Source organism: Carassius gibelio, chromosome B17 (genome assembly GCF_023724105.1).
Source record: "Carassius gibelio isolate Cgi1373 ecotype wild population from Czech Republic chromosome B17, carGib1.2-hapl.c, whole genome shotgun sequence".
NCBI lineage: Eukaryota > Metazoa > Chordata > Actinopteri > Cypriniformes > Cyprinidae > Carassius > Carassius gibelio.
The window spans coordinates 10,214,454-10,225,620 of NC_068412.1; positions in this window are offsets into that span (position 1 = coordinate 10,214,454).

The following is an 11,167-nucleotide window of genomic DNA, read 5'->3' on the forward strand; positions in this document are numbered from 1 at the left end:
GTCACTCAGTGGGAAAAGAAAAAATTGTTTTATTGCATTTTTGGATAAAAGTGTTGGAACATGCATAAATGCAACAGTGTTATATGTTTTCCATAGACATTGCACCATAATTCCTCTTGAGTTGGGTAGTGATTTTAAATGTAAATAAATTATTAATTGCAAAAACCTCCATTTAACTACATGTAACAGTTGTAAATAACTGTAAATAGTATTATTGTTATATATAGTAAGGACATACTGTCTTGAACGCCTGTCAAACACTGACAAGGAAGAGAAGAAATTGTTGAAAAAAGTTGTTAAATTAGTTTTGAGCCTGTCCTCCAACAAAAAACGACCATATTGGTCTTTTGTGCGAGCACCTTATTACGACCTATATTTACGTTTTAAAGTTAAGCGGCCTCTAGCTGGCGTAAAAATAATTTAAGTATTGCGTTGCGTCTGTCGTCATGAAATTATTTAAACACAATGTGTGGACTTTTTACACCAATCTCACAGTAATTCGTATATATTTTACTAGGTGGCTTATTCGTTCGAATGAACGCACCTAACTAGGGCTGGGACAATGCGTTGAGGTCATGGATGACGTCGATGCAAAAAATACGCAGACGCAAAATATGCGCATCGATTCGTCGACCTGTTTTTATTTCTCTAAAAAAAAATTGCAAAATGTTTACCTTATGTGCGCTGAATATACGATATGGCCAGATCAACATTCTGTCCAACGTTATATAACCAATCCAGGGGTTTTCTGCATTGATCTTTTTTTTTGGCGGCTGTCAAAGCCTTATTTGATAGGTGAGTGATGTAGAATAGAATGACTGCTGCGCCTTACAGGGCGCGTACGAGAGAGAGCCCCGGCTGCGCGCGCACTCACAGTCTTCAAACAACACGAGCGCTTCTTGCTCTCTCTCTCCCTTGTGAATATTAATCAAAATCATTAAACACGATAGAAAAAGGGCGAAACACCAAAGTTTCACGCGCACTCACAGTCTTCAAACTACACGAGTGCTGTCTTGCGCTCTCTCTCTCTTTCTCTCTCCCTCGTGCATAGTAACCAAAATTATTAGACACGATAGAAAAAGGGCAGAACGCCAAAGTCTCACGTGGAGCATTCAGAGATTTTTTTTTTCTCCGTGACAGGCTGCTGGCTCCCACTGTTAATTTTTTTTTTTTTTTTTGGAAAAGCACTCTCTGTACTAGCTTAAAGCCCTCAAGTTTACATTGGTTACTGTGTTCTTTCAATTGCTCTGAACAAGTATTTTGGGTGACCTTTTTATTGAATGCTAGACATCAAGTTGTTGTTATTTTCATCTGAAAGAAGAACTTTTTTTCAGTAAGATAGGCCCTATGTGTTCAGTAAGCTTGTTTCAGTAAGCAATGTGTTTTCAAGGCTTCAAGGTTTTATTAAATTCTATCTCTATGCAAGTGCAAAGTAATGCATTCTTAGTCAGTTCTTTTTATTTTGTAATTTTGAGAGCAATAAACATATATTGCAATGTTAAGGAATTCATGTTTTTTTCATTCAGATATGTAAATCAACATGTATAAATTGTTAGTAGTCAATTAATGGGGAGATAATCGAAATCGAATCGGTCTGAAAAAATCACTCGTTAGATTAATCGATGCATCGAAAAAATAATCGTTAGATTAATGGATGCATCGAAAAAATAATCGTTAGATTAATTGCTTAAAAAATAATCATTTATCCCAGCCCTACACCTAACCCCACCCCTAAACCTAACCCTCACAGAAATCATGCTAAATTATGATTTATTGAGCATATACATTTTACGTGCACATCTGTTCTCTGGGATCTAACCCATGATAGCATGATTGCATATTGAGGAATAACACAATAATCTACCAACTGAGCTACACGAAACACAAATCCCAGTGCAAATAAAAGAGTACAAAACATTAATATGAAAACAGCCTTTTGCCAATAGGACCGCAATTGTAGTACACTCTGATGGGTCGTATTTCAGCGATTTGGACAAAAAACCTATATGAGCGTATTGGTTGGAGGACAGGTTGTAAAATTCAGGTTGAACCGATGATGTTACATGGACTATTTTAACAATGTCCTTACATTTTTTCTGAGTCTTGAACATGTCAGCTGCATTGCTGTCTATGCAGAGTCAGAAAGCTCTTGGATTTCATCAAAAATATCTTGGATGAAGGTCTTATACATCTGCAATGACATGAGGGTGAGTAATTAATGACGGTGTTTTCATTTTTGGTTGAACTAACTCTTTAAAATTAGATTTTTTAAATAACAATGAACAAGACCCATACACAGCATGACCTCATTATTGATAATGCTAATTTGTACATAATATACTAAAGGTTTCCTAACATTCATAGCTGAATTTCTTAGAAACAATTAATTCATTAGTTAACTTGAACAATGAACAACATCACAATAAGATCCAGCCCTAGTAATTTACGCCTAGTAATGCTCTTTTTAGTATCATATCAAGTAATGTTAAAACCTGCCACAATTATACAAGAGGGTTCACAAAAGTGCATAATAAATTACGTAATAAAGATAAATCACGTTAGTAGGGATCCCACCATAATTTGAAACACATTAGCTGATGTTGAAATGGTTTTTACAATTAGCTTCACAAAAACTCTATTGCAACTAATAAAGTGCTGTTCAATGTTAGTTCATGGATACTAATGCTTTAATTAATGTTAACACAAAATATTAATGAGCAGACTTTAAATGTTAAGAAATGTAAAATGTATAACAGAGCATAAACTAGGATTATTGATGTTTTAAGAGGTGTAAAAAATAAGCTATTAATGTTAAGAAATGTTTTAGCATAACAGGTCAAATGAACCAACTAATGCTGTAAACCAGTCATGTTTACTGTGGGTTCAAGTTAGCAAATGAATTAAGCAATGTTAATAAATACAACCGGTCTTACCATTATTTAATATATTATTTGGTATGTTTGCTGAGTTGTTGCTATTTGCTGATACTTTGGGTTGAATTGAGGAAAGGTGTGTTATTACTTTTCTTTTTGTAACTGGATATGAAACCAAATCCAATAGACTTACATTGGAACAGGGAACCAAGCCATAAATAATGACAAGGAAATCACAGAGACTTGAGTCGAGCAGTAAGCAACCACTCAGAATACACTTGATAAAAACCCCTTAGCAACTGCATAACAATGCCCTAGCAACCACTTACAACACCCTAGTATTGTTTTCTTCCAATTTATACTATTAACCATGTTTGTATTTGCTTCTTATTTGAAAGTACTGTATGTGAAGTAATAATTAGTTAAATTAAAGGGATACAATAAACATCCAGAATGAATCCATTTTCACACAGGGAATTACTAATGGAGAAAATGCCAGGATGTCAGGCTAGCAAATGTAATGGCTATCCATAAATTTGACTAATACTTTTGACAACAACAGCTGGCTGAATTAGTTATTTGCTTGCAACTCGTAAATATGCAATCAGAGAAGCACTTTCTCCCATTTCCAGACACATTAATCCACAAGTCCATCTCCATATCCTGATAAATATTCTGGGTTTGCTTTGCAGGCATAAGCATATGAGAAAAAGCATAGTTATAAGAGAATCTTAGTTTTTTTTAATTCTGGGATAGGTCAATAATAAATATGCAAAAGCCATTTCCTCCACACGCAATCTCAAAAAGAGACTTTAACAAAGCAGCCCTTGAATGACACTAATTAAACAGATTCAGCAGAGGGTTGGATTGCGCTGCAGTGTGGACGGCTAATTATTGTTGTCAGACAGAGTGCAGGTGTGTCACACGACTCCGTCTGAACGCATTTGGCTTCGGCAGACAGTGAGATAGGCCTTTATTTTCATGCTTAATGAGAGAGTACAGGTGCTGAACTGTGCGAGCTGGCCACTGGCATTGTTGTCGTCCCAAAGTTTTGCTAATCACTATAGTCTGAGCCCCAAGGAGGTTGAATAGGGTGCTAATTGCAAAATCATATCAGAAATGTTAATCATTTCAGCCCATTAGAAATTACCGTTGCATTGTAGAAGAGTCCGAGGGAAACTGTTCCTTTGGTGCAGATTAATAATTAATTTAATGCCTTTAGATTACTTTTTGATCCTTTAACACTTTATTTTAGGGTCTTTAAAATAGTTGCTTAATGGCATGCATATTATTAGAATATTAGCTATTTATTAGTATTAATTAAGCTAATAATAATGGCTTGTTCTACATTACCTTATTCTACATCCCTAATTAATAATAATAATTAATAATTAAATTTAACAACTACCTTACTAACTATTAATAAACAGCAAATAAGGAATTTATTGAGAGAAAAGTCATAGTTAATATTGAAAAAGTGTTCCCTATTCTAAAGTGTTTTTAATTCGATCAATTTTATAAACAACAACAACAACAATAATAATAATTATTATTATTATAAGTAGTCGTAGTAGTAACATTATTATTATTATTGTTGTTGTTGTTGTTGTGATACATTTTAATTTAATATAGTTTGTGACTGTATACTTGAAATACAACTAAATGCAACATTAAATATTTTTGTGGTAAACTGAATTAGTAGAATAAAATGTTATTTAAATTTTATTTAATATAGTTTAATGTGACTATACTTGAATTGAATTGTATTATTATTTATTATTTATTATTATTATTATTATTATTATTATTATTATTATTATTATTATTATTATTATTATTATTATTATTATAAATTGTATTGTTGCTGTTTTTAGTATTATTAAAATGTAGTTTAATGTAATCATTGTGTGCTTGGAATATAACTAAATGTAACATTTAATTTTTTGTGTTTTTGTATTATTTTTAATTATGAAAAAATATAGAAATACTAATCATAGCAATTTATAATTAATTTAAAATTATGCATCCAATTAAAGATAATTGAATGGAATCTAATTTGCATGCAACTTAATAAGTCTTTGTAAATAATTATAAATAATATTTCTTAACAACAGCAAAACCAAAAACAACAACAACAACAACAACAATAATAATAATAATAATAATAATAATAATAATAATAATAATACCAAAACAACAATAAGTATTATTATTATTATGATTAATAATAATAATAATAATAATAATAACAAAATTACTATGAAGCCTCATTATTATGTTACATGAAAATTATTAAATTAATAATTATTCAGTTCAATGACATGAAACTAAAGGGATTTTATTTTATTTTTGTACATTTGGAATATTAAATGTAAGTTTTAAATTGTAGCCTGTGTGGTTTCACATTTTTGCTTCAGTTCACAGGTTCATTTATAGCACTGGGCCATACCTGCAAAACTGCCGTGCTGTTGTTTTGGCTGAGAAAATAAAAAACCTAATTATTCATGATGAAAATAGAACAGGAGTTGAAACAACAAACAAAGTCCCGGGGGTCTTGCATATTTAAAGGCAGCCATGCAAAAGACCTCCTCCCTGCATTCAAAACCGCGCACACGCATCCAATAAAGTCAAGAGTCATCAAACATTAATCTTAACAACACTCTGCAATATGAAATGAATTTCATGACATGAAAAAGGGGCGCTTTACAAAACCTGATGTGCAGATGTCAAAGCAGTGTATATTTTAGCAACGGCGCTCGCAAATCTCTTTTCTAATCTCCAGACTGGAACTCTCCATCATTATAGATTCACAGCGCAAAGCAACACTCATTTTCATGGTGCCGCCATGGTAACCAGACACACAATTTACTCCAAGGATCTCGACACTGTACTTCCCTCAAGGCTAACGCCAATACACATTTCTTCAGTAGAGCCGATAAATAAAGAAACAATTAAAACAAGAGGAATGTATTGACCAACTGCCACGCACATTTTAGCTTCAAGCTCTGCAATAAAGGCCTAGCTTGAGTTGTGGATTTGTTTTCATCGAGAAACAGAATAAATCCACTTTAAATGATCACAAGAGGTTTAGCAATACTCTGTGTACAGATTTAAATGTCAGTCATGTAACTGCTTCATGCCGTTGCCTATAGTTATAATGTATTATTATTATGTGCACTACTGTTGAAATGTCTGGGATCGGATATGTTTTTTATTTATTTATTTTAATCTTAATTGGACGCTTCATTTTTGTTTGAACTAAACCTTTAAAAAATGTTTTCTTGTAGCATCATGCTTCAAAACCCCTTTTTTAATTATTATTTCAAAGATTGTCCATTTTGTATTTCTATGTTCCTCAAGCAATACATCAGTCCTACATCGAATGGTGCACCTGCAGTCTTGAAATGGCCTTCTACAACCAAACTGTCTTTATGTGGCATTACGTCACCAAAGCAAGGACCCAGAGAAGGCTTAGGACGATGGGGCCTTTGTGTGGTTTTATTATTTATAAAATCCAACCTCGTTTTGCATCTTGTTAAGTCACGTGCCACCACTGTAAACACTCTCTAAATAGTACAGCTCTAGTCACAGTGTTTGAGCAGATATAATCACTTTTGAAATCCTGAATATGAGGCCAGAGATGAAGGGGAAAGAAAGAGGGACTAAGCGCTTAAATACAAAAAAGACTGTTTGAAGTTAGATTTTAACAGACAAGCCCTTCATAGTCCCGGTAATTGTGGAGCTTAATGAGAGAGAGGCTTTGATGGATGGATTAAGACCGGTCTTAAGTCTGCAGTCTCCAGAGTCCCTGCGTAAACTCTGATTTGAGTCAGTGGCACCACAGAGGCAGACTGCTCTTACTCACCCACCCGGACTCTGTCATTACTTTTTCTTTTATTCTCTTTTATTCTTCCTCAGACTCATCAATATTCCATGGGGTCAGGTATCAGACACTCTGCAATTTCTCCTCACTTTGACTGACATCTTGAGATGTGCACAAGCACACACACACGTGAAATAGAAACATCCCTGAAGGCTGAGATGGAGCAGTGATGAAGCTCTGATGACAATGAGCATAATAACTAGTGGTTAGTCACGTTTCACATTTGTTTTCTCTGAAAAGTTTTTCATGTTGAAAAAAGTGGAATTGTGTAGTGCAGGGACATTCAAACCCGCACCGTTCAGGCATTTATCCACCCAGGCTCATTGGAAAAAATGGCTGTTGTGACATTCTGCAAAATGATTGGGTTGCGTCTTGCACATTTCTCTGCACTTTCAAAGTGAAATGCGCTGTGAGTGGCACTAAAAGCATATTCTTTTCTTCTTTTTTTCTTCTTTTTTTTTTAGAATGTGAATCTGGCAACTTTTTATTATGTTGATTGTTGTATGCATCATGGAAGTTTGGAAATGTAATGACTGGCGCTAAAAGGTAACTATTCTATTGCGATTGAACAGAACATACACTAACCCCTATCTTGAACCTAACCAATACTATTAACAAAAGCAAATGTCAAATGGAAACACATTTGCTGAAGCAACCATGCCATTTTAGCTTTAGCTTCAAGGTTTTTTAATTTTTGCTATTTTATGAAGTGTTGTTATTTCACATGACTTGTATCTGAGCTTTCCACATAGCAAGTCCTCTACCAGGTGAACTACTGAGAAAGTTTCCTTTGTCTGAAAGAAAGTCAACATATACTACAGTTTAAAGATTGAATATTTTAAAGCCTAAAACAAATATAAGCCTTACATATACATTTTACATTATGTGATGCATATTTTGAAATGTATCAATGCAATATGGTAAATGCGGTTGGGTATCAAGAACTGGTTCCATTTTAGAGCCGTTTCCACATTTTCATGATTCAGTTAAATACACATTTCAATTCCACTTATTAATTCCTTTGTGTACATTTAAATGTAAACATTGAAGTGCAAGAAGATGCGAAAGAGAACTCAATTCAGCACGTGTGCAGTGTTTTCATGCTGAAAAAAAAAAATCCAAAACATGCACTGAAAAAGCCACCTCTCATATAGTACTCAAATCCTAAATTGAGTTCTCGTTTGCATCTTCTTGTGCTAAAACAGGCAAATGCTCACAAAATTATGTCAAAAGATCTGCATCCATGCAGTCTTAAAATGACAGCCTAATAAACTTGCTGCCGTCTGTGTCATTAATGCAAATAATAAAACAAAAGAAAATCCCTCACTGACCTTTGAGTGAATTAGTGAAACCTTTGTAACTTTAATGAGGATTAATCAAAATTGTATTTATAAAAAGAAAACCTTTGCCTCGCTTATTTTGATTTGATTACATTTGGTTTCAATTTCAGAAATCAGAATCGATAAAAGGGTTTTGAGGTCATAACATTTTGCGCTAGGAACCACACAAAAGTAATTCTTTGTTAATCAATAGTCTGTCCCTTTAATTTTGTGTGAAAAGGAAACAGAGTTTTCCACTTATATTCATTCCAGCTGGAAACAACAGTATAGGTATTTTTTTTTTGTAAGTTTGCAAAAATCTAGGTAGAAATGCATGTTTTTCCGATGAGCTTGTACTGCACTTATGGCTGCCATTATCAAAAAATTAATTTGATACAAATGAAAAAGCCAAACGTCAAAAGGTGTAATTTGAGTTTTCACGAGAAGGCCTGCAATTTCTGATTTTACACGTATCATTTCCTAGCAGGATAATGGATTAAGTATGGATTAAGAACCGTGTGTCTTCCTCTGAATTGTACAGGTTTAATAGTGGGCTGCTCGGGACGCAGAGGAGACTGCACGACCCTGAGCGGGCACTGCCTCCGGGAACAGCCCATTAGTGGTGTAATTACAGCCTGGGTGTGATAACCATTCTACACTTCACTACCCACCACACACAGACTTTATTGCAGGTGTACATTACTTAATGCCTCCATTACCTAAGACAATCACTTAATTATACAGTCTGAAAAAGAACATCAAATGCACGTCAGAATCAATTTGAAGGCTGATAATGGAGGCGGTAGAGTTGTTTATTGCCAAACTGACAAGTGCGTCAGTTAGATCAAAGCTTTTCAGGGAACCCCTTGAAAGGGCCATTAATGTGATTGTGCATGGCATACTAGAGATAAAATGAATGCCTTAACGCCTAAACTTGCTTTTGGGTGAATGACTATATGAATATGTTACTGTCTCATAGCATTTATTTCATTTTTCTTGTCAAATGTTTATAAGAAGGATATTTTTAAATGAAAATAATATCATAATTCACAGTTTAGGCCTTGTGACAGTTTTTCATGGTTTTGATAAGAAGTCTCTTATTCTCGCCAAGGCTGCATTTATCCAAAATTACAGTAATAATAAAAATAATGTTATAGCCAAATTAAAATAACAATTTTACATTCTAAAATAATTAGAAATATATTTTAAAGTAATTAATTTATCTTATCATAGAGCTGAATTTTCAGCACCATCACTTGTCTTTAGTGTATGATTCTTAAAAAGTCATTCTAAAATACTGATTTACTGCTCAAGAAACATTTCATATTTCTATAAATGGTTGTTCAACTTAATTTTTTTTATTTTTTTTATTTTGAGGGAAACAAGATACATTTTTAAGACTGCTCGATAAATAAAAGTTCAAAAGAACAGCTTTTAGAAATATGTACTGTCATTGAAATAAAATTATACTCTCAGTTTAATGAATCTTTGCTAAATGAAAGTTTTTTTTTTTTTTTTTACTTCAATCTTTTGAAAGGTAATGTACCCAGCCTTGTGTCACTGAAAACCTTTAATATATTTCAAGTCCAGACAATACAATAGTGGATATCATTGACTACATTTACATTTATACAATTTGCTGATAATTATATCCATAGTAACTTATATTTGCATTAAACATATACATTGCATCACTCCATGCATTTCCTAGAAATTGGAGCAATGACCTCGGTGTTGCTAGCACCATACTCTAATGTAACATAATGTAGTCCAGATGAGTCAGACATAGTAATGTGTTCTGGTAGAAGTTGCCCATCTGTCCATTTAATGGCAAATGGAAAGACTTTTTTATTAAGAGCATTTATCAAAAGCCATCACCACAATCACATTATTGTAATGCATGTTATTGTAAAACAGTGCTCTATTTTTATTTTATTTTATAGAATAACATGTTTAATTAACAAACAGACATTTAATTCCAAAATTAAATTAAGTCTTAGGTCCTCCATCAAGCACAAACTCCAGCGTAACCACACCGACCTCTCTTAAAGGGTTAGTTCACCAAAAAATGAAAATCACCTTGCTTTACCCACCCTCAAAGCTTCCTAGGTGTATATGACTTTCTTCTTTAAGACAAATCCAATCAGAGTTATATTAAAAATTGTCCTGGCTATTCCAAGCTCTATCACTGCAGTCATTGGGTGTTGCAGTTGAACAGTCCACAAGTCCTCAATTGAAGAATGCGCATCCTTAATAATGTGCCTCACACTTCTCCGGGGGTGAATAAAGGCCTTCTGCAGCGAATCCATGTGTTTTTGTAAGAATAATACCATATTTCAAATATAATAAACACTTTACTCTCACTTCCGTTATCTGTCATACGCGGAATCCGTTCTGGCAGATGTTGTAGTATGTCGGCATCGTGTGATTAGTGACGAATGAGCAAGGAGAACTAAACAAAATAATGGACAAGAATTAGATGTACAAACTGATGATTTGCAAAGAAAAATGACGGAGAAAAACGAATGCATTCACTATAGTAGGCCTTTATTCCACCCCTGGAGCCGTGTGCGGCATGTTTTATTATGAATGTGCACGCTTTATTTGACGACTTGTAAACTGTTCAACTGTAACACCCGCTGACCGAGCTTGGAATAGCCAGGACAATTTTTCAAATATCTCTGTCTGGATTTTTCTAAAAGAAGAAAGTCATATAAACCTAGGATGCTTTGAGGGTAAGTAAAAAAAATTAAAAAAATAAATAAATAAAAATAAAAAACAGTCTAATTTTAATTTTTGGGTGAACTAACCCTTTAAAAGTCTTCAATAATGATGTCACCAAATTATCTTCAAAGAACTCAAAGATTTATATTTGTATTTTTTTTAATTGAAAACATTAATCTACTAATTGAAACTAGACCTTAGTGGCTAGATTGAGTTTAGATGTGTAGTGCTCATATTACATGTGGAGAAGAGTAGAAATGTATTATGATCCCTCTCTAACTATAAATACTGAAGAATACGCAACAGCTGGATCAATTTCTAATTTGCTATCCTCTGTATATCTCCACATGACAAATGTAAGTACTTAT